The sequence below is a fragment of the Triturus cristatus genome, chromosome 7 (genome assembly GCF_964204655.1).
Source record: "Triturus cristatus chromosome 7, aTriCri1.1, whole genome shotgun sequence".
Classification (NCBI taxonomy): domain Eukaryota; kingdom Metazoa; phylum Chordata; class Amphibia; order Caudata; family Salamandridae; genus Triturus; species Triturus cristatus.
Window position 1 is genome coordinate 1,706,112,483 of NC_140590.1, and position 22,909 is coordinate 1,706,135,391.

Below are 22,909 nucleotides of genomic sequence, written 5' to 3' on the forward strand. Positions count from 1 at the left end.
CTGGCCCTTTTAAAGGGCTTCTGATCCTTCCCGCCGAACTACCTGGCGGGTGACGTCAGACGTTGCTTGGCTGCGCTACTCACTACCGATGTGAAACCGGTGTGCAATGGCCATCATCTGAGCAGGTGTCACAATGTAACAAGCATTTACAATGCAATGGTCTCGGCATTGGTAAAGTTAGAGCTATTGGCATTGCTCATGACATTATTTTTGTTTATGTGTTTGTTTTTAAAACATTGAAAGAAACGGCATTGTCATGAGCAATGCCAATAGCTCTAACTTTAACAATGCCGAGACCGTTGCATTGTAAATGTTTGTTCTGTGAATTCTGGGACTTGCAGCCCTGGTTGTATAAAGGCATAATAAACAAGACTACACATCGCGTAACGTAAACAAAACACCTGGACTTGAGCAGTAAGTTACACATGAAGATGGTGCACATTTACATGAGAAACTTGGCAGGGCTGTGTACTGGGCCAGACCCCTCTTTTCCGAGCGCGGCTGCTGCAGAAGGCTTCAGTGCTCTCCAGTCTCTCTCATTTTCAGGCGCAGTATCTGGTTATATAATTTTTTATATCTTGATCCTAACCTGGCTTTTTAGCCAACACGGTGTTTTCTGGGAAATGTAGTTATACAGGTCTCTGTCTTGTGTGAGGCTACATATTAACCGAAGCGAAGTGTTGTTTACTGAAAAGTCATGAATGGCTGCCATGGTCGGTTGTCATAGGACCACTGGGTAGCTCTGCTTGCATAAGTCGCCGAGAGCTGAACGACAAATACCAGAGTTCACAGGAGAAATTAACAACGGGATATACATGCACACGTGACGCAGGTCAACCCGAGAGTTTCAGAAATCATACAGGTGGTTGTGGTTCCAGATTAAGGCGGGGTACCCAAAGGTGTCGCAGCACAGGGCAGTTCGTACCATGAATAATGTTTGTGCCTGGTCTTCAAACGTCCTGTTCCGTGAAATATTAAATTTAGTGAAGAAAACCTGGCCGATTTTACATTGTGCAGCGAGAAACGGACATTGTTTAATAAGCGCGTATGTGGGATTTGAGAAAAGCGTCCATTTCTGCAAGGTTACTACAGACTGTGTACGGGTAATCTCTGGTCGGTTGCTGAATACAAGCACACGCACAGCTAGCGCCTGAAAGGTGCGGGGGGGTTCATTTTATTGGTATGAACGTGCACAGAGGCGCAACTAAAGCCAAATTTCGGGGGCGGGGCTAAGAAAAAATTTGGATCTTTAAGCAATAGGCAGAGTGGATCTGCAGGGGCTCTTAGAAGGGGTGAAACAACAGCAAGGCCTCATTAACATGCAAACAGTCTTTTAAAGACCCGTGAAGTGCTCCGGTGCAGCTGTGTGGATGCCCGGGAAGCTGTCTCATTCCGGCTGCCACACACGACGGGGTGGCTGAAGCCCTTTGAGTCCAATGGGTGTTGCGCGCCTGAACGTGTATATTAGCACTCAGTATATTGAATGTGGCAATAAGTCGTCCTGTCGCTTCTTGAAAATATCTACCTGCTTAATTTTTTTCTTTTAGAACGTAGAGACATCAGTGGACGTTGGAGGGCTAATTGTGTGGTGTATGCCCGCTGCAGACATTTTCTAATGCCAGAAAGTCTTATGTTTGATTCAGTATTTTAAGAGGTAGGTGCCACGAGATTCCCTGGGCTGGATAAAATTTACGTCCGTTAATTACAAACCTATATAATCAGAGATTTGTTCCAAACTTTGTAGGAAAAATATATAATTAAGAAAACAATGTGATTTGGGGCTGGGGTTTGTGATATTTAAAGCCCCCCCTCTAATGTAATGAATCTATTTTTGTAGTAGCACCTGCTGATCGAGAGTAGCTGCATATATTGGTATTGTTAATTTGATTTTTCCATCCGTAACGTATTTTAATAAACATGAATAATGTCAGTGCCTAACGCATGAAAACCTAGCCCTTCGCCCTCAAAATGTAACACACGGACCCGGTTTGCCGTCATCTGCGAGCGCGCGGCGTTTCTCCGCTGCCGCTCCTGCCCTCTGGGTCTGCGGCTCTCCGCGCGCGCAGGGCTTGTTCCGAATGTCATACCCTTTAAAGCTCTGGCTGTTTCCTTCCCCTCCAGCCAGAGGCAGTTGCAATGTCAACGGGGAAGCGGTAGTGCAAAGAAACAAGGGCATAATCAGATTTAGGACTGGCTCCCCGTACAGCAGCCTCCCCCCAATTCAAGAAGCTCGTTTTAGTAAAATTGCGTGTACTGCTCTGACAAAGAGCTAACCAGGTCTTTTCTATCTCTCTTTAAAAAAAAGATCAGATAATCTTTCGATGGCTTTTCTCCCAGACACCCTTCAGCTTAAATCAATTGTGACGTAAAACAAGCTTTTAGTGAATTAGAGGGGACCCAGGGGGAGCGGAGCGCGAGCCAGTCTCCCCCTGGGTGGTTTCGCACAAGGGAGCGGCCACCCAGGTGCGGGGTAGGGTTAATTAGGGAGGCGCGAGGCAAGAGGCGATGTTTTAAGTAGAGGCGCTGTGGGGCGGGAAATTCATTGCGATCGAGGGAGTGGGGAGGAAGGGTTTTGAATTGGCCACTTGTCGTTTGTCCTTTTGCTGCTGCCGTACTGGTGGGGGTCGCTGGCGTCCCGGGAGGCGGTGCGCGATGCTGTGCGCGTGCTCTGTGTTGCGGGGCGGGTCGACTTTCTGGGCCCGGGCATCGCGGAGCAGGCTTGGTTGGGGCGGGGGCGACGGCCCCGGAAAGCTGCGGGAGGCGTCGCGTTGGCGGTGGCGACGGCGGCGGGTATGTCGCCGTGGCAGGAAGAAGGCGGCAGGTTGTGCAGCGTCGGGCCTGGCTGGGGCCATGGAGGTCGGGGCTGCGTTTTTTTGGTGGGGACCGGCCGTGTCCCTTGAGAGACGGCTCCGGAGTCACAGGTATGTGCGGCCGCCCGTAGCTTTATCAGCGGGCGGCGCGATGCAGGGGAAGCAGGAGGGGGCGGTCCTTGGGCACCGCTGGGAGGCGGGGGAACAGCGTGGTGAGCCGGGCAGCACTTAACGCGTTGGAAGGCAGGCGCTAAGCGGGCGGTGAGTGCTGAGGGTCACGCTGGGCAGGGGGCAGGTTTGGAAACAGCCCAGTCGCTTGCTTCACACAATACCGGTATGGAGTGGCAGGGGGGGGGGGGCTCAGTTACTGCATTTCAATGGGTGCCAGTATGTCATTTACCCTGCTACGCCGGCATCATGTTTCTGCCCCACCACTTTGCCTTTGGAGCCCACTCCGGCTGGGCCATCTGGTTGGGTGCCTCACACCAGTGTTAGTCGGTTTCGGGGCGCTCCTTTTGACAGGTTCAACGCCCGGGTAGGCAGTTTGTTCTCAGCAAGCCGGGTCCCTGGGTGCAGCAGAGGAGGCACGGTCGGCGGTTTGGTCCTCACAGATTACGGTTGCAGGGCATTTGGGTCTACTTGGGGATGGTGGGCAGCGGATTGCGCGTCACTTACCAGGCCTGTCGGTGGATTTGGGGCAGCATAGTGGCCGCCTGCAGGGTACAGCCAGGGAGTTGGAGCACGAGCCCACGGAGGGCCAGTGGGTCTGGGTGAGCAGAGGTGGCACGTCTGGCATGCGGCAGGGCGGGGTGGTAGGGGTCCCCGGGGTCGCCTTCGGAGTTACGGAAGAGTCTGGTCAGAGCGGCTGGACGACCATACTGCCGGTTTTGTCCTCACGGCAGACGGCTGGCAGGTGCACGCTACAGTCAGAGATCTATGCGGTTCTGTCTGGGGGGGCGTGTGGAGGGAGAGAGATCTGGAGCGGATTTCCCTTCTACCTCAGACGCCTCAGCTGTTACGATATTTGTTGCTGGGTATTGGGTTTCTGGAACAAGGGGAATTTTTGGTTCTGAGAAGGGAAAAGGGGTCATGGTGTGGTGACAATGGAGATGACATGGTATTGGATAATGACAACGATGATTTGGATAGCAGGGAACTGCCTGAGGGTGATGGGGATGATCGGAAACGATATGTGACATCATGGAGGGGTACGAGGGGTTTGTCGGGGCTACCCAGTATGCTTCTTTTGCAGGCGTCACGAGCGGACCACGCAAAACAGCGGGAGCATGCTACTGACACCCACCTACGGGAGGAACGTCCATTTCTACAATGCAGAGTGGGGCATTTGTGTGGGGTTGCCGTGATGGCGTGGTATTGGTCACTGACAGTGATGATTTGGATTGAAGGGGAATTGCGTGAGGGAACTGGTGGGGGATTTTTTGAGACAGTATGTGACGTCAATGAAGGGTACGAGGGGTGTGCTGGGGCAACAAAGTATGCTTAGTTTTTTGCAGGCGTCTTGAGCGGACCGAGCTAGCAGCGGGACCAGGTCACTGTCACTCAACTACAGGAGGTACAGCGGGATGTACGGAACAGAGCGGCCCAGTTGCCAAAAGGTACGGCAGAATGGTGGTCGGTTTGGCAACAGGGGGGTACAATGCACAAAGCAATACGGTCCATTTTGGTGGGGGAAGAGTTGGTGGGGGTTAATGCTCATGCTGGGGTTGTGCGCCCTGGGAATTTGCTAGATGCTGTAAGGTTGGGGGGCGTCGATATTGTTGGCAATGCACGGTCGCTGAGAAGGGTAAGGAGGTGTAGGTTTCAGTGGAGGAAGACGAGAATATACACAACAATTGCCGTATATGGGGTTTGGTATGATTTTTAGGATCACATTGCTTGGTTAAGATCAAAAAGCAGAATTTTGACATATGAATTTGTGGCTGTTTTAAAGTGCTGCATCAGGTTATTCTGGTCAAAGAGGGTTTCTCAAAGGGGGTTTTCCGGTTAGGATCCAGGGCCCAAGTCGGGGTACGTGTTCGGATAACCCAAACTCTGCTAAGGGGTTCCCGCAGGTGGTCCAACATACGTTGCAGTGCAAGGTTGCAGCGGGTAGGGTGGCTGGCCCTTTCGGTCAATGTCACATACGCATTTTGATTGTCTCTCCATTGGTGGTGGGCCCAAAGCAGAAAGCTGGGGTTTTTTCGCCTGATGCTCCATCTGTCGTGGCCTGAGGGTGCCTCTTTGACCGATTTTCCTATTAGCCAGCGGACTCTTGCATGTCTTACGCTTCAGTGGATGGTGCACTGGGTTTGGAACGCTCTGCAGGGCGGACCGTGCAATTGGGTAAAAGTGCTATACAGTCTTTTTTCGTTTCCTCCCCATCCATCCATGCGATTTTAAACTGTTAGGCATGCATTTCGGGGGCGTTTCAGTAGATACGATGCTGCCAAAGGGGTTGTTACTATCTCGTGTGCAATATTTGACACATTTAGCACTTTTCTACAGTGGCGTTTTTTATTCACATCTCTGGTCACCCCCTCGTATGCCATTATGTGGATGATTTTTGTTCATTGGTGCTCAGAACTCGGGGCTGTTTCATGCGGCTTTGTCTGCTTTTCAGAGTACGGCACAGGGGATCGGTGCTGTTGGCCCGGGACGTAACGGAGGGCCTCAGCTATACACGGTTTTCTTGGGTATTGCACTTGACACAGTGAACATGGTAGCTCGGCTGCCGGGGGCTAAGGTGCAGGAGATTTCTTTATTTGTCGTCAGTGATCGGGGAGCCCGAAGCGGAGCTCAGGAGAGTGCAGACATTATTGGGATACCTCATGTGTGCATGTAGGGTGGTGCGGGCTGGGAGATCTTTATGCAGGAGGTTGGGGTTGGCTATGTCTGGGGTTTTTTCTTCCGCACCAGTGCGTAGGGATGTCTGCAGCCTATAGGGCGGATTTGAGAGTCTGGCTGATTCTCTTGCAGGACTTCAAAGAAGTGTCTTTGTTTTGCGGTCCAACGTATGGTCTGGCTGGTTCAGGTTTTACTCAGCTGCGGTGGGAGCAAAGGGTTTTAGAGTATTTTGGAAAGGGCGTTTTGGTGAGCCGCGAGTTGGCCAGTGCTTTGATTAAGGCAAGGGCGCAGGATCACAATTTTAGACTTCTTTCCTTTACTAGTGGCATTGTATGTCTGGGGTGCGGATTTTCAGGATTGTTCAGTGCTGTTTAATGTCGACGATCTAGCGGTGGTAGAGTTGAGCAATCGACAGAAGGCCCAGGGTTTGAGAGTTGTTACATTTGCTGAGTGATGGCATGTTCAATAAGTTTACAGCTTATCATTGTTTTTAAGGCACGTCTTATTTCAGGTGTCAACAAGTTTATAGCGGACTCTCTGTCTCGGTGGCATTGGGAGAAATTTCGCCGGCTGGCTCCTGGGGCCGCACTTCCCAAGTCTTCGGTCCCACTGTGTGTCTGGGTGTGGGGGGCCTAAGAATTGTAGAATTGATAGGGTACGTTGTAGCGGACGCTACGAGACTGAGATAGCAGCAAGCATGGAGCGACTTCCTCTGTTATGGGTACACAGGTGCTCTCAGGAGGGGTAGGATGGCTGCTGCACAGGTAGTTTTTTGGGTTTTGGATTTACACCTGTTGGTTCAAGATTTTTCCCACAATGCCAGTTTTTTCGGTAAAATGGCTGGGAGTTCGTTTTACGGACAATTGAGGTGGGGGAAGGACCTGGTAACGGGGGGGGGGGTGATGGTGTGGAGAGTTCTCAAAGGTTTCAGTAGACTTTGGGCTGGGGAACAAGCAGTCACGCCGACCGGTGACATTTGATTTGTTGCAAAGGATGCCTGGGCGGCTGCCACTTTGCTGTTCTAATGGGAACGAATGCGGCCGGTTTAGGCGATGTTTTTTGTATGGTTCATTTTGGAGCATTTAGGGCATTCGAGCTGCTAGGTTTGCGTCATAGGGTGGGGATTAACAGCGAGGAGGTTTTCTTGAGAAGAACACAGGCGGGGGATTTTTGTTGAGGGTCTCTAAAAATGGTTCAGTTGTGTATGGGTACCTGGGTTTTGCCTACACAGGTGGGGAGTGGGCCAATGCGGTCCAGTAAAGGAATGGGGAGGGTTTTAGGGCGTTTTTTAGTTCCTTTTCTCCTGGGGACATTTTTGCCATGCAGCAGGGAGTCAGAGGTCAGTTGCACAATTGTTGGCAGTAATGAGGAAGTGCTGGTTCTTGTGGGGGAGACCCTTTACTGTTGGGAACACATTCGTTTTTGTATAGGGCTGCAACAGAGGCGGCGAGATTGGGATAGTCATGGCCTACCATATGTCGGGTTGGGAGCTGGAACTCCATAGGGGTGCGAGAACTATGTTTGAAAATAAGTTTTTATTTCTGCTGTGTTTCCTTTTGGTTAACGTTTGTTTTTCTACCTAGGTACGTCTTCGGGGCTGGTAAATGTGAAACAGTCATCATGGATAATAGGACGCTCCTTCGTAAAGTGGGCCGACGTTTATGCTGAGCAACAGTTTTGTGGGAAATCGCTGGGACTACAAGGTGTTAAACATGAAGTGGTTGTTAGGGTAACGGGGGTATGCGTTGGGGTTAATTTTCCTTATTTGGTACTGCGTTGTTCCAACAAGGGCCCGTCAGACTGGCTGATTATTCATTTGGGTGAGAAGGATCTCGCGGCCCTGTTTTGGGCCGACACTCATAAAGCAAGTTATAGCGACCATCGAGTCTAATTGGACAGGCACCAAGGTAGTTTGGGACTGAGTTCATAACGAGGATGCACTGGAAGGGAGCATGGAGCCATGTAGCCATTGAGAAAGCGCGCACGGAAGCTTATCAGACCCCTGAGAATATTTTGGGTAGATGGGAATACAGTTTTTCTTATTCCCTTATACGGGGCTCTGAAGGGCATCTTTGCGGGTAGGATGGGGTACTTTTGTCTACCATGGGGCACGTTTTTTTTTTATTTGCTGGAGTTGAGGGTCAGGATTGCTCGAATTCAGAAAGAGAGCATTTAGTGCGCATCTGCAAGATGGTAACACTTTTCTGTTGGGTGGGGCAGGAAAACTCTCTGGGTTTTCCTGGTTGGCGGGTTTTTGCTGGGGGGGTGGGCAGACTGGAGCGGGATTGCCCATCCTCCAACGGGGGAAGTGGGGGACGCAGTCACGGGGACGGGAAATGAGAATGAGGGGGATCTATCAACAGGAGTCATTGAGTTGTTTTTGCTTGGGGTCTACCTTGGGGGTTAGGTTTTTATAGATGTCAGAGAAAATTTGGGGATTTGATTATCAGATAATGGAAAAATGGTGTTTAGAGAAAATTATAATTTGGCACCTGTCTTAATAAAGTGGCCTTTTTTGCTAATAAAGAAGTGGTGGATTGTGAGTTATTGTGCGAGAGGGGACCCAGGGGGAGCGGAGCGCGAGCCAGTCTCCCCCTGGGTGGTTTCGCACAAGGGAGCGGCCACCCAGGTGCGGGGTAGGGTTAATTAGGGAGGCGCGAGGCAAGAGGCGAGGTTTTAAGTAGAGGCGCTGTGGGGCGGGAAATTCATTGCGATCGAGGGAGTGGGGAGGAAGGGTTTTGAATTGGCCCCACCCACCCTTCCCCTTTTTTGTTTTGTTTCCTTTTGTGTTTTCCCTTTCCCTCTATGGGGTTTTTTCTTCCAGGTTTGGCTACGGCCAGGCCTGGGTTTTTTCTTTTGCCACGATAAGACAGGTTTTTTCGGTTAGCTAGTTTTTCTGGTAGGCGGGTTTTTGCTGGGGGGGTGGGCAGACTGGAGCGGGATTGCCCATCCTCCAACGGGGGAAGTGGGGGACGCAGTCACGGGGACGGGAAATGAGAATGAGGGGGATCTATCAACAGGAGTCATTGAGTTGTTTTTGCTTGGGGTCTACCTTGGGGGTTAGGTTTTTATAGATGTCAGAGAAAATTTGGGGATTTGATTATCAGATAATGGAAAAATGGTGTTTAGAGAAAATTATAATTTGGCACCTGTCTTAATAAAGTGGCCTTTTTTGCTAATAAAGAAGTGGTGGATTGTGAGTTATTGTGCGATTGCTACTCCCGCCTTCTCTCCATCTTTTCCAAGAGGCAGGAGGAGGTTGATATCTGACAGAAAACGAACAATAGCTCGAACAGAAGGGAGGCGCCTGGAAGCGCGGTGCTGCATGCCATGTCCACATTACAGCCTCTGCAGGGAGAGAGGTGGGACAAACAGTTAGACCCTCCTGTGGCAAGAGCACATCTGCTCACTGCAGCAGGCTGCCCCCCTTGACAACAGTTTCTAGGAAAGCAGCATGGGGGAGGGGCGGGGGAGTGCATAGAGGCAACGTTAAACACCCCCACCACTAAAGCCTGCTCCCAATAAACACCACATGGCGCCCTTGACAGCCAGGGCTCCTAATGCAACAGCACTCTGCAAAATTATAAAATTATCATTCTGCAGGGAAGGCTAAGGAGACATATTTCGCCATCGGTGTGAGGGAGCCAGGCTGTGTCTGAGAACAGGAAGCTCGACGCTCACCCTGCTATTAGAGAGCCATATATAGAACTGTGGATTTAACATGCACTGGCAGAGCGTAGACGCGATGTCACCCTGTCGACCTCTGAACGGGAAGCTAGCCAGCATCAGTCACATTCATAAAATGCAGTCAAGGAGACAATAAAATTTCATCTTACCAGAATTAATAAAAAACCATTTCTCTCACGACCTGGCTTTACTACTCCCGTCTCTGCAGCCCCCTTCTCTCAATGCGCCTGTGTCCCTCGCCATTTTTGTCCTTGCACTGTCCCACACGTGCCAGCCCTCTTTGAGCCGAGACGCTGCAGGAGCTGCCTCGTGCCGACACAGCCCGCAGAACGGGGTTTAGCAACCAGCCTGTCTATTCTAGCTTGTGTCCCGGATTTAATGATTTATTCGTAATTATGTTCTGCATCTTTTCGTTAGAAAAAGTGCTTGCTGATAAAAGAAGGGCTTATGGCTATGCATAAAAAATACTTAATAATTAAGGCATGACATAGTTATGAATATATATATTTAATTTGGTGAGTAAATACGTAATTGTTGCGCTTTATCTCAACTGCTAACTCTGTGGAAGGCTGAAGGTGATGAAACGCCACAAACAGATGAAACATGTAATGAAAGTGTAAATGTACTTTCTAGGTAGACCGAGATAGACGGTCGACCGTCGGAAGCGTGGGGTGTTTTAGTCATATATAACGCACGAGTGGGAAATACACACATAACCAAGTGTAAGAGGTGTGGCGCAGCGGCCAGGACAGGGTGAGGAGAGGTGAGGAGACCAGAGCAGCAGGGGGAGCGGACGAGCACACCACTGCCTTTCTCCGAGGCAGAGCAGAAATGCCTCGGAGAAAGGCAGCGTCGTTTTCGGATTCGGGGGCGTGTTTTGCTGTTGTCTCCTCCCTGAGACTTCTCCCAAAAAACACGCCCCCCGATCCGAAAAGGACGGGGCCTAATGGGAGTGACTGACCTCTTCTCCAGTGGCTGGCCAGCATTTACGAGGCCAGCCAATGGAGAACAGGGGAGAAGAGGGGCGGGTTCAAGCCCCTCTTCTCCAAGTCATTAAATCTCGGAGCGAGACTGCGTAAGCGCAGCCTTCGCAGCCGAGACCTAAAAAGTGACGCATACACACTAGACCTGTAACGCCGAACTGCTTGAATGAGTACCGGTACTCTCCCTTGTAAGGAAAAAGTGCCGGTACTCAGTACTGGTGACTACCGGCCCATTTAAAGCACTATTTGGACATTAATAAACATTCATTAGAGTAAAACTTCTGTGTATAAGTGTGTCTCGGTACCTCCGAAGCGCAAGTCTAGCTCCTAACAAAGGATAATCCAAAATCCTCGTGAAGAGTTTGCGCTGTATAAAACCGAGGTTTGTCATCTGCTGCTTCTCACAGACATCCACTCATGCCATTTTGACGCCTATTTGGAGCAAAATGGCCTTAAGATTATTTTTTTAAATCATTTTTTTTTACATTAAAACCTTTCAAAAGATGGGGCTGATTTAGAGTCTGGTCGATGTATGGCTCTGCCAAACTCTTTATGTGTCTTCCTAGGTTAAGCATCTGTTACCGACTTCAATTCCATCCTCCAGGTTTGCCCATTGCAGCTAGCGCCCAGTACAGCGCTCCTTTGTTAGGAGCTAGACTTGCGCTTCGGAGGTACCGAGACATACTTATACACAGAAGTTTTACTCTAATATGAATGTTTAATAATGTCCAAATAGTGCTTTAAATGGGCCGGTACTCACCAGTACTGAGTACCGGCACTTTTTCCTTACAAGGGAGAGTACCGGTACTCATTCAAGCAGTTCGGCGTTACAGGTCTAGTGTGTATGCGTCACTTTTTACATTGTGACACCTGCTCACATGATGGCTGTAGGAGAGTAGGGTCTGCTATCCTATGGTCACCCCAAATTTTTGCTTTTTGCTTCACTGGTTTTTGACATATTGAGGCTGTGGGCCTGCCAATCAGACCCCCAGCCTGCTGTTCTCTCTACTAAATTAAAACTATGCACCCTAGGTGCATAACCAATTGGAAGAGGATCACCCTGTCAGCCCCTGTACCAGTGTACACTAGGTACCCAGGGCATTGGTGTACCCAAGGCCTGCCAGGGGCTGAAGCATGTATTATGCCACCCCAGGCTTGGCCTAACAATTTGACACAACTGGCTGATCACTCAGCTGGGGTAAGTTGGTGTAATCACCTCTTACTTAGGTGTAGTATACCTATACCTAACCTTAAATGGGACACCTGGTAACCTATAAGTCACTCCTATGGCAGGCCTTAACAATCCTGAAGGCAGAGTGCTTGGTTCCATGTGAGATGGTGCTCTGGCATGAGCTGAGCGTGTCTGCAGTGGTCGGAACAACTTCCTTCTACTGTTTCCAGATATCGTCATACCATATACTCTTAAGTGCATTATGAACCTCGCGGTTAAATGCTATCTTTGGTTTGGCTTTATCAAAACATGTCGAGTAAGGTGTCATACGAATTGGAATACTAACCCCTCGCCAATTCTGGCGACGGGGTTAGCATTCCACCCTTCTAGAGGGACACGACATGTACAGTACCTGAAACCCGGGTAAAATCAGACATAGCCTCAGCTCCACAAAATGGATGCTGCCACCACAGACACAAGTCTGCCCTCCTGCTGCTGGGAGTCCTTCCAGCTTGGGAGGTGTGGACAAAGGGTTTCCTGCTAGGGGAGGTGCATGCACCACCCCAGACAGGATTTTGTGTATTGGTCAGGTAGGGCTTGAAAGAAACCAGACATGCCTGTGGCTCACAAGGAGCCTCGGTGCATATGCCAGTTCAAACCGGTCCTGGGGCACACCAGTCCCGGGCCTGGGGCGAGCTGGACAAAGGATTGGGGGTGTAACCACCCCCCTTCCTGGTCCCACCCATAGGGAGGGACCTAGCAGGTAGTCCGGCCCCTAGAATCCGCTTAAAGGTAGGAGCTGTGTCCTAAGACTTCAGACATCCTGGAATCAACTTGAAACTAAGAAGAAGACGGGAACTTCGACATTCTGCTGCACAGAAGACTGAAGGAAATCTCCCCTGTGGTCAGGGAGTGACCACCTTGCTAACGCAAGCACCATCCAGCAAATCAACGTCTGCTTTGCCGCCGCCTCCCGCCGGAGCCCGAGCCCAGAGACTGACAAGACCTGGACCTCCAGACCTCTCACTGCCCGATCCACAGTCCCTGAAAAGAGGAGACCCGTGGAGGCAACGAGACACGTGGAGCCAGCCATCTTGGAACGACGACGACAAGCTGCAAGTGCAACAACCGAGGCCTCCTCCAAGTTGTGCTTTGGGATCTGAGAAGCCCAACCCTCGAGCAGCATCTGCACCAAAGGTGAGCCCTCCAGCATCTCCACGATCTGCGTGGGGCCCTTCTGCATTTTGCCACTCGACGCGCCTAACCGGTTGCTGGCCCGCTGGCTAGTAGCCATCTTGGCGACGAACTTCACGAAATACACCGCTGGTCTGGTTGCTCCAGACTGGCCCTTGCTCCCCTCCAAAGGAGCAGTCCTTCTGACCTTGCTGGTCAGAACCATCAGCTTATTTCATCTCCTACAACAATTGCTTTTGCCAAGGCTTGTTTGCTTCGATCAAGTCGCCGACACCGCCGACAGCGAGAGCCTGCGTGGGACAGCTCGTGAACCGACTCCTGGACGTCGTCAACCTCCAGGGACCACGTGGCTGCAGAGACAAGCTACACCTTTCTTCCTGTTTGCACCCGACATTGCCTGGTACCCACCTGGTGCCACGCTGGTCACTGGCTAGTGACTGTGAACACTGTCCCCTCTGCTTACAGGTCTTCAACATCCCCGATCCACTCTTGGATCCACCGCATCTCTCCCGGACCGACCGCCTGCAGCATCTTTGTCTTCAGGCTCCACGGAACAGATAGAAGAAACCCGACGCACTTCGAGGCCTATGCACTCGCTTCCTGTGGGTGAGGTAAAGCTGGCACTCCTGTGCCCAAGTGTAGTATTACATCTCTAGTGCCTGTGTTCCAAATCTTGAGTTCCTAGTCCATCCGGAAGATCCTTTTTGCAGTAACTTTGTACATTTTACGCACCCATTGAAACCTATGGGAGCACGCGTGTGACTATTTGCTCTGCACACGCCACCCGTGGACCTCCTGGTCACTAACTGAAGTTAGCTCCTTGTAGGCCCAGCGATTCTAGAGGCCCTAGGCCTTTTCCCTTTTCTGTTCGTGGTACTTATACCACTATTTTAGTATATGGTTCGAGCGGCCACCAGGGCCTATCCATATAAAGTGCAACTTCTGTGTATTCTACTGTAATCTTGTTTGACGATTTGTGCTCCTGTGCTCATAAAGAGACTAGGGGTTACTTTGAGAAATAAATACATATATATTTTGAATATATATCTGTGTGGTGTCCTTTCATTGGTATAAAAGGGGGTTGCATTTGGTAAAACAGCTGGCTTAACACGCTTCACGAGTTTAGCCTCAAAGACTGCTTAGCCTACGCTACCACTAGGGCAGCTAATCCGAAAAGGTTGACTTACAACCACACCATAAGGGTTGCTTGGCATGGTACAAGGTGATCACTTTAACTAGTGAGCATCATATCCCAGGCCAACTTCTCACATTGGTGAGCAGCGGTTGGATTTGAGCTTGCTGTGTTTTACCATTGTAATCTCTTGGTTACCAATTGAAAGATCACATAGGTACCTGTAGGTACATATAAAACAAGATTAGATATACATAAGTTCTACTGAACTTAGTTGTTGTAGAGCAAAGGGAGTAGCACACCCTGACTACAACTACTAGATAGGTTTAGTAGGTAAACCCAAGTGTAGGTAGATTGCAACACATCCACCCACACTTAAGAGCAATGGCTGGGGCAGAGGGGTCCACTGTACCCATCTCTGTTGAGAGTGACCCCAGAGGGCACCATCATTCTTTGCTACCCTTAACCAGAATGAGCTCAGGCATTTGGCAACTCTTAGAGGCCTTAAACAGCCCAAGAACCCTACCTCTGCTGAGCTCAGAGAACTCTTGCAAAATGATGAAAATCAGAGAGAGCTCAAGAAAGCTTCCCAGTTAGCCCCCTTAGGGTCAGGAACAGGAGGCCCCCCTTCTGAAAATGCTACAGAAGTACCCCTTTCCAATAGCCATCCCTTAGATGAGAACCATACTACAGAGGAGGAAAGTGGGGAGGATACAGAAAGTAGTGATGATGAAGGGAGAACTAGCCCAGTGCCAAGTGTTATACTTGGCCCAGCTAAACTAAGGCTATTGGGGACTGACAATGAGATCATCCCATTGGATCTCCCCAGTGGACTTAACCAGGGGCTTGGGAGGCAAAGGAATCGCTCAGGTGACTCTAATGCTTCTCATGCCTCTAGAGCATGGGTACTCACAAACTTTCTCTCGGGGGCCAAATTTACAGTGTGGTTTCTGGCCGAGGGCTGCACTGGTGGGGGCGGGGTCATTGGGGGCGGGGTCATTGGGGGCGGGGTCAATGGGGCGGGGCTATGGGGGGAAAAAAAAAATCACTGCCGTTTCAAAACATTACTAGACAATGCTGTATTTCCAAAGCAGATGTAACTACATGGAGCACATGTTTATAATGTTTTTTTATTAGCAGACAATAGCAATCTTGAGTGGGATTGCATGGCAATTTTCAGTAACCGGATATTCAGCATATGCCCAGTGCAGCATAGGCTTCAGAGTCCCAAAAAAAGATATGTTAAAGACAAACACTACGAACTTATTTTACATTTCATGTCACCGATTAGTTTTCTGTAATCTGGTACCAAGTTGGAAACTGCAAGCCTTAAAAGCTGCTCCAGATGTATGTCTGTAAGTTTATTTCTGAGTTTGCTCTTCAACAGTCCCATTGTGGAAAATGAACATTCGCAAGCATATGTTGACCCAAACATACAAATTACCTTCTGGGCCACTGTAAAAAGAAGAGGAAACTTGTCAGGGGGCACAATTTTCCAGAATTCTTCGGGTGCTTGCCCCAAAAAAGATGCTTCGAGGGCTGAATTGTGCTGCATGTCAATGAGCTCTATTTCTGCTTGAGCCCTTTCCATGCCAATAAGGGCAACAACGTCAAGATTTCGTGCACTCACCATCCAGGGGTTTTCAACCAGCCTGAACAGAGGGGTGAGGGCTCGGAATTGAGCAAATCGTCGTTTGATCTCCCCAGATATTTCCTCAAGACATGCACCAAGGTCTAGGTTTGACAGAATTTCTTGTGCATCTGGAAACCTCTGCATCACAGCTAAGAGTTTTGGGAAGTGGGTGAAGTCACTATCATCCAGCTGCTCTTTGAATAGCACAAGCTTACTTTCAAAAGCATAAATACCATTCATGAGGGAGTACACAAGCTGTTGTTTACCTTGCAGGGTCAAATTAAGAGCATTAAAATGTGTGAAAATAACTGAAAGAAAATGGAGCATAATAAGCCATTTCACATCCGTTAGTTCTGGGAACGATTGGCCTCTACTGTTAACAAAGAGTACAATTTCAGGAAGCAATGCGATGAACCGCTCAAGAACCTTCCCTTTGCTTAGCCAACGCACGTCAGTGTGCATCAAGACGTCGGTATATTCTGCTTCAGATTCCTGCAGCATTTCTTTAAAAAGTCTATGGTTGAGAGCTTTGGCACGGATAAAATTAACAATTTTCACTGCACCTTTTAGGACAATATTCAGTTCTCCATGCTTTAATTTTCCACACAATACTTCCTGGTGAATAATGCAGTGGTAGTCTATCACAGTCTGTCCTATGAGCTTCTTTTTCAGCATAGATACGAAGCCTCTGTCATGGCCTACCATGGCAGGAGCCCCATCCGTTGTTATGCTGACAAGAGTATTCAGTGGTATGTCATTTGTTTTAAAGTAGTTGCACATGCTGTCCAGTATATCTTCTCCTCTTGTGTGCCCTTTCAGTGGTAAAAGGCACAGGAGCTCTTCTTTGGGATGAAGCGATTGGTCCAGATACCTCACCCAAACTAATAACTGAGCCACATCGCCTATGTCTGTGGACTCATCCATGGCAATGCTGAAGAACGGAGACTCTCTCACTGCATTGATCACCTGCTCCTGGATGTTTTGTCCCATTGCCTCTATTCTGCGTGCACACGTGGAATCCGATAGCTGCAATGCACCGATTTCCTTTAAAATGCTGGCCTTATTAGTGTAATTGTCAAATAAAATTTTGGCTGCTGAAAGGAAACATTGCTTCACAAGCTCTGCATCTGAGAATGGTTTTTTATGTTTGGCAAGCAAGTAGCATATTTTGAAAGACGCTTCTGTTACAGCCTCAGATTCCTTCATCTGGTAAAGGAAGATCTTCTGCTGGGAAAAAAGAGCTTGCTTCAACGATGCCACTTTTGCAGATCGCAGTTTTGAGTTCAGTGGGAAGTTCGCAGTGTATCCAGAGTGCCGCGTTTTGTAGTGCCGTTCCAGGTTATACCTCTTCAGAACATTTACTTTCTCTTTGCAAAGCAAACAGGTGGCTTTTTCCTTTGGGCATTCTACAAACAAGTACTCTTCTTCCCATGCTTCCTGGAAGGTCCTTCGTTCGCTCTGTATCGATCTGGGTCGTTTGCAGGGCTTGGAAACTGGGCTGTAGGCCATTGCAGAGCTCTCCAGCTAGTTTGTTACTATGCAAAAAGTAACAAGGACTACGAATCTGATTTTCCACCGGACGACCAATGGACCGACACCGCCCCACGACTGATGGGCCGACACGACCGATGGAACGACACGACCGATGGACCGACACGCCCCACGACCGATGGACAGACACCACGTCACGACCGATGGACCAACACCACTTCTCGCAACAGATCTGTGAGCAACACCAAAGTAATGTTTTGTTTAAACATACAAAGTAATGGGTAAACCTGTAAAAGAAAAACAGGAGGCTTTCCTAAAGCCAGTGGTTTATGCAGGAAATGTGTCACTCAATAGGGATTAGAAATAAATAGCATGCACACACACGTATATATAAGCACAAGTTCACCCATAGGTATCTTGGCGCTGAATAACAGATGTTTATTTCTACCCAACTCATTTTATCAACCTCAGATGGATGAAAGGCACGACCCGTCAGGATTTGTACCTGTGACCATGAGGTAGAACACAGGCCCCTGCAGTGGGCCCTGCCATATCTGACACATAATACATCATCTGCTGCTTGATGTGACAATTTTAACAAAACATTGTAGCTCAACTTTGCCGCCTATGCCAGCTGATTTGCTGCATTCTTAAATATCTCCAGCTAGCTGAAAGTAAAAACAAGGATGCAAGGCAAAGGTGCCACGACTTTAATCCATAAAACATGCAACGTCTCCCACAAAGCTACCTTAAAACAGGATCAACCAAAATGCACCCATCAATCAAGGACCATTCACTTCACAAAGAAAAGAGATGTCCTATTAGTTAAAAAAAACAACCTGTGTTTACATTTTGTAATCATGGCTAGTAATAGTGTTTTCAATATTGTAACACAGCAGCAGCGCACTAATATTACTGCAAGTAATGTCTGTGAGACCACTCCCATTTCTCATATGCGAGTTCCTGTTTTGATCTAACATTATTACAATGGCATCTGAGACCGGTGGGGAGAAAGAGAGATGGTGAGACTTGAGAAAAGGCGCAGGGTGAAAGAGTCCGGGAAAGTAAGGAAGAGACAATTGGAGAAACAGATGAGAGACCATCACATTGCCTACTAAAATAGGATGCTGTGCTTACCTCTCGGGGTGCAAAGATCAACCTGCGAGTGGAGCTGGTGTTGCAGGGTGATGGAAATGAAGCTGGTCGTGAAGATGGAGGCAGATGTGGTGATGGAGCTGTTGCTGGCCTAATCCAAGTGGCGAAGAAGGGGCCTCAGGCAGAGAAGAGGCTTTGGGCGAGAAGACGCTGCGGTGGACGAGAAGAAGCATTAAAGCAGGCAATGTTCCATTCTGATATGCTGCAGCAACTTCCCCTTTCACAACATTCTGCTTCCTGTGTGCAGTGAGTTGTAACAACAGATACACAATAGTTTGTTAATCAGTGTGGGTGTGATTGTGCCATTTCTTTTTTTTAAATTATATTATAGACTGCATGTTTGAAGAACCGAGGTTTGCTTACAATTTAGTGACAGTAATTAAGCTCTGTCAAGAAAAACATGTGCTGCCTCCGGGTAATCGGGGCCTGCTCTAGGATGTTTGGGGCCCTGGGCAGAAAAGGAATGTGTGAGGCCCCTCTAAATTGCAGACAGCGTGATTCAAGGCTGAATAGATGCCCTTGCTCCTGAAGCGTCAGCCCCTCCCGCTCAGTCACCTTCAGAGTGCTTGGTGTGGAGAAGCACACACGCAGAGTCGAAAAAGAAACAGCATAGTTGGGAGTTTTCTGTAATAATAAGAATCGATTTCCAGCCAAAATTAACCCTTTTTGCAACATTAATCAATGTATACTTTGCTGAGTGTATGCCGTTCTGGGATGAAAGTTAATAGCTCGCTGTTCTATATTAGGACTTTAAATTATAAATTGCAAGTAACAAAAGGATGTTTCCCTTAAAAGCGGTAATCTGCTGATCTGTTGACATCATACATACTCTACTTGATACACGTTCTATGCAGCAGGCATGTTAACCCTGTGCACTAACTTCACCGAAAAGTCAAAACCTCAAGATACAAAATGCTGATCTCTCTCCAGGAAGATAATTAATCGCACGAGTTATCGTGACCATTTATGAGAGGCCTGGTAATTGCCTGCGGAAAGAAACGCTGCAGCAGGTGCTTAAAAAGCATGATAAACTTTCAAACACGGTTCTCCCACGAAGCCAGCACCGGGCAAAACAGAAGCGGTAACAACCGTTACATAGACTTACCTTCAGCTTGACGGATATCGGAGTTTTGCCGGCTGCAACGAAGATCCTCCCCGGGGCTGGGGGCTGCGAGGAGGTCGAATCCGGCTGCAATGAAGATCCTCCCCCGGGCTGCGAGGAGGTCGAATCCGGCTGCAATGAAGATCCTCCCTGGGGCTGCGGGCTGCGAGGAGGTCGACGTCGACGTGGCCACGGACACTGGAAGCTTCTTCAAAGGTCTTTAAAAGTCAGCTGTAAAAGCGCTAGTTACAGCTGACTTTTAAAGGGCTTGTGCTTCGCGCCGGGTGCCGTGTGTGATGTCACGTCACGTCTCAGCAGCCCAGGCCAATCAGAGGCGAGATAAGCAGAGAAGATGGTCGCAGGAGCAAACGTTGTGAATACGTACTGAATACGTATTCACTACGTATGCGCCTGCGGCCATCTTCTCTGTTTACAGGAAGGAATTTGCATACTGCATGCAAGGGTCCGCGGGCCGCCGATGAAGGGCGGGCGGGCCGCCAGCGGCCCGCGGGCCGTACTATGAGTACCCGTGCTCTAGAGGCTCTCAAGGTCACTCCAGGAAAAGGATGACCACCCCTCAGAGGAGGGAACATGAGGCCAGAATGCAGGAAGCCCAGCTGAGGATCAGGAAGCAGGAGCTAGAAGTAGCCCTGATGGAAGAAAAACTGAGTAAGGCTAGGCAACCTAGAGAGAGTGGGTCTATACCCACTGGTGGCAGCATTGTCCCTAAGGACAAAGATAGGGTCTTTGATAATAGGAACCTGTCTAAGGTTGTGCCCCCCTACAAAAGTGGGGATGATATCCACAAATGGATAACTGCTCTTGAGAGAGCCTGCAAAGTACAGCAGGTTCCTGAAGACCAGTGGGCAGCCATCCTCTGGCTCTCCTTTGAAGGAAGAGGCAGAGACAGACTCCTCACTGTTAGAGAAGAGGATGTCAGAAATTACAGAGTCCTGAAGAGTGTCCTAGTTGATGGGTTAGGCTTAACCACTGAACAGTACAGGTTAATGTTCAGAGACACCCAAAAGACACAGACTCAGGACTGGTCTGAATATGTTGAATGTGCCACTAAGGCTTTGGAGGGTTGGTTGCTGGGAAGTAAGGTATCTGATTTTACAGGATTGTATAATTTGATGATGAGAGAACAGATTTTAAATAACTGTCAAAACCAGCAACTGCATCAACACTTGGTTGACTCTGATCTGACCTCTCCCCAAGAATTGGGAAAGAAGGCAGACAAATGGGTCAGAACCAGGGTTAAGCAAAAGAACCAGAATCAGGGCCAAGGGGGCGATCAGAAGAAAACAGACCAAAAGGGTGGAGATCAGAAATCTAAAGACCAGAAGTCTTCAACAGGGCCCCAAACTACTGCTAAGGAGGGTGGGTCCCAACAACAATCCAAGGGAAAGAAGAAAGAAGGTCAAAAGAAACCCTGGTGCAATCATTGCAAGAATACAACTCACTGGACCAGTGATTGTAAGAAGGGTGGAGCCCCCAACACTGTTGCCCCTAAGGCACCTGCTCCCAGTACTACTGTTAGCAGTGTTGGTCCCCAGACAAAGGGTGTAGTGGGAATCACTATGGGAACTGAAGGAGATTCTGACTTAGACAGAACCCTGACACAGGCAGTCCTGATCTGTGATGGGGACATAGATTTGTCCCTGACTGTGAGCCCCAGTAACCTGGGCAAGTACAGACAGACTCCTTTAATAAATGAAAAAGTGGCTCAAGCCTACAGGGACACATGTGCCAGTGTCACTATGGTGACACCAGGCTTTGTGGACCCTGGACAGTACATACCAGGTGAGAACTACCTGGTGACCAATGCCAGCAATGCCACTACTTCACATAGTGTGGCAGTTGTTAACTTCTCATGGGGAGGGGTAACTGGCCTCAAAAGGGTTGTGGTTAGTGCAGACCTCCCAGTAGAATGTTTGTTGGGCAATGACCTAGAGAGTTCTCTATGGTCAGAAGTGGAGTACAGGACTCATGCAGAGATGTTAGGTATATCATCACATGTCCTTGCTGTGACCAGGTCACAGGCCAAAAAGTGCCTCACTGAACCTCAGGTCTTGGATCCTGGAACAATGGACCAAGCACCTACCAAGAAGAAGAACAGGAGGGTCAAGGCTGTGCCTTCCCCCCTGCCTCAGAGTGATGATCAGCCTTCCCAGGAAGCTGATCTAGAGGACCCTGAAGGAACTGTCCCTGAAGAGCTTGAACCTGATCAGGTTGAGTTTCTGGGGACAGGGGGACCTTCAAGGGCTGACTTGAGGCAGGCTCAGTTATCCTGTCCCTCTCTTGAACCCCTCAGACAGCTGGCTGCTGCTGCGGCTGCTGGGAATGCTCAAGGTACCCATAAAGTGTATTGGGATGAAGGGCTCCTTTATTCAGAGGCTAGAGACCCCAAGCCTGGTGCTACCAGGAGGTTGGTTATACCTCTGCAATTTAGGGGCTTCCTTCTTTCCTTGGCCCATGATATTCCTTTAGCAGGACACCTAGGCCAGAACAAGACTTGGGACAGGCTTGTCCCTCACTTTCACTGGCCTCACATGAATGAAGATACAAAGGAGTTTTGTCGCTCCTGTGTGACCTGCCAAGCCAGTGGCAAATCAGGTGGCACAACAAAGGCCCCCCTAATACCACTACCTGTGGTGGGGGTCCCCTTTGAAAGAGTGGGAATAGATATAGTGGGTCCCATGGATCCTCCCACTGCATCTGGGCACAGATTTATACTGGTGGTAGTGGATCATGCCACCAGGTATCCAGAGGCAATTCCCCTTAGGACCACTACAGCACCTTGTGTGGCCAGGGCCCTGCTGGGAGTATTCTCCAGAGTGGGGTTTCCTAAGGAGGTAGTTTCTGACAGAGGTACCAACTTCATGTCAGGATACTTGACAGCTATGTGGAAGGAATGTGGTGTCAAATACAAGTTCACCACCCCTTATCACCCACAATGCAATGGGCTTGTTGAGAGATTCAACAAGACCCTAAAGGGTATGATCAAAGGATTACCTGAAAAGCTTAGGCGAAGATGGGACATCCTTCTACCCTGCCTTCTGTTTGCTTACAGAGAGGTCCCACAAAAAGGAGTTGGCTACAGCCCCTTTGAATTGTTGTTTGGGCACCCTGTAAGAGGCCCACTGTGTTTGGTGAAGGAAGGATGGGAGTTACCTCTCAAAAAGCCTAAACAAGACATAGTGGACTATGTACTTGGTCTCAGCTCCAGGATGGCTGAGTATATGGAGAAGGCATCCAAAAACCTTGAGGCAAGCCAGGCCTTACAGAAAGCTTGGCATGACCAAAAGGCTGTCTTGGTTGAGTTTCAGCCAGGACAGAAGGTATGGGTGTTGGAGCCAGTGGCCCCAGCAGCACTCCAAGACAAATGGTCTGGACCCCATACAATCCTGGAAAAGAAGGGAGAGGTCACCTACTTGGTGGACCTAGGAACTCCCAGGAGTCCCAACAGGGTACTCCATGTTAACAGGCTTAAAGCATATGTTGACAGGGCAGACATGGGCTTGCTCATGGCTACAGATGAGGGACAGGAGGAAGAGAGTGACCCTCTCCCAGACCTGTTGTCTCAGAACCCTGAAGATGGCTCAGTTGAAGGAGTGACCCTTGGAGGCAACCTCACTGCCCATCAGCAGACTGAATGTAGACAGGTTCTACAATCATTTTCACATATGTTTTCCTTGATACCTAGT

The 22,909-nt window shown here is 49.2% G+C and overlaps 1 long non-coding RNA gene across 1 annotated transcript; it reads right to left on the minus strand.

The window, feature by feature from the left end:
* Positions 1-15,142: 15,142 nt before the first annotated feature.
* LOC146812826 (uncharacterized) lies at positions 15,143-19,480 on the minus strand. Its single transcript, XR_014966912.1, has 3 exons — positions 19,206-19,480; positions 18,083-18,250; positions 15,143-15,276 (listed from the first exon to the last, which is right to left on the minus strand). It is a non-coding gene; the product is annotated as an uncharacterized LOC146812826 (long non-coding RNA).
* Positions 19,481-22,909: the final 3,429 nt, after the last annotated feature.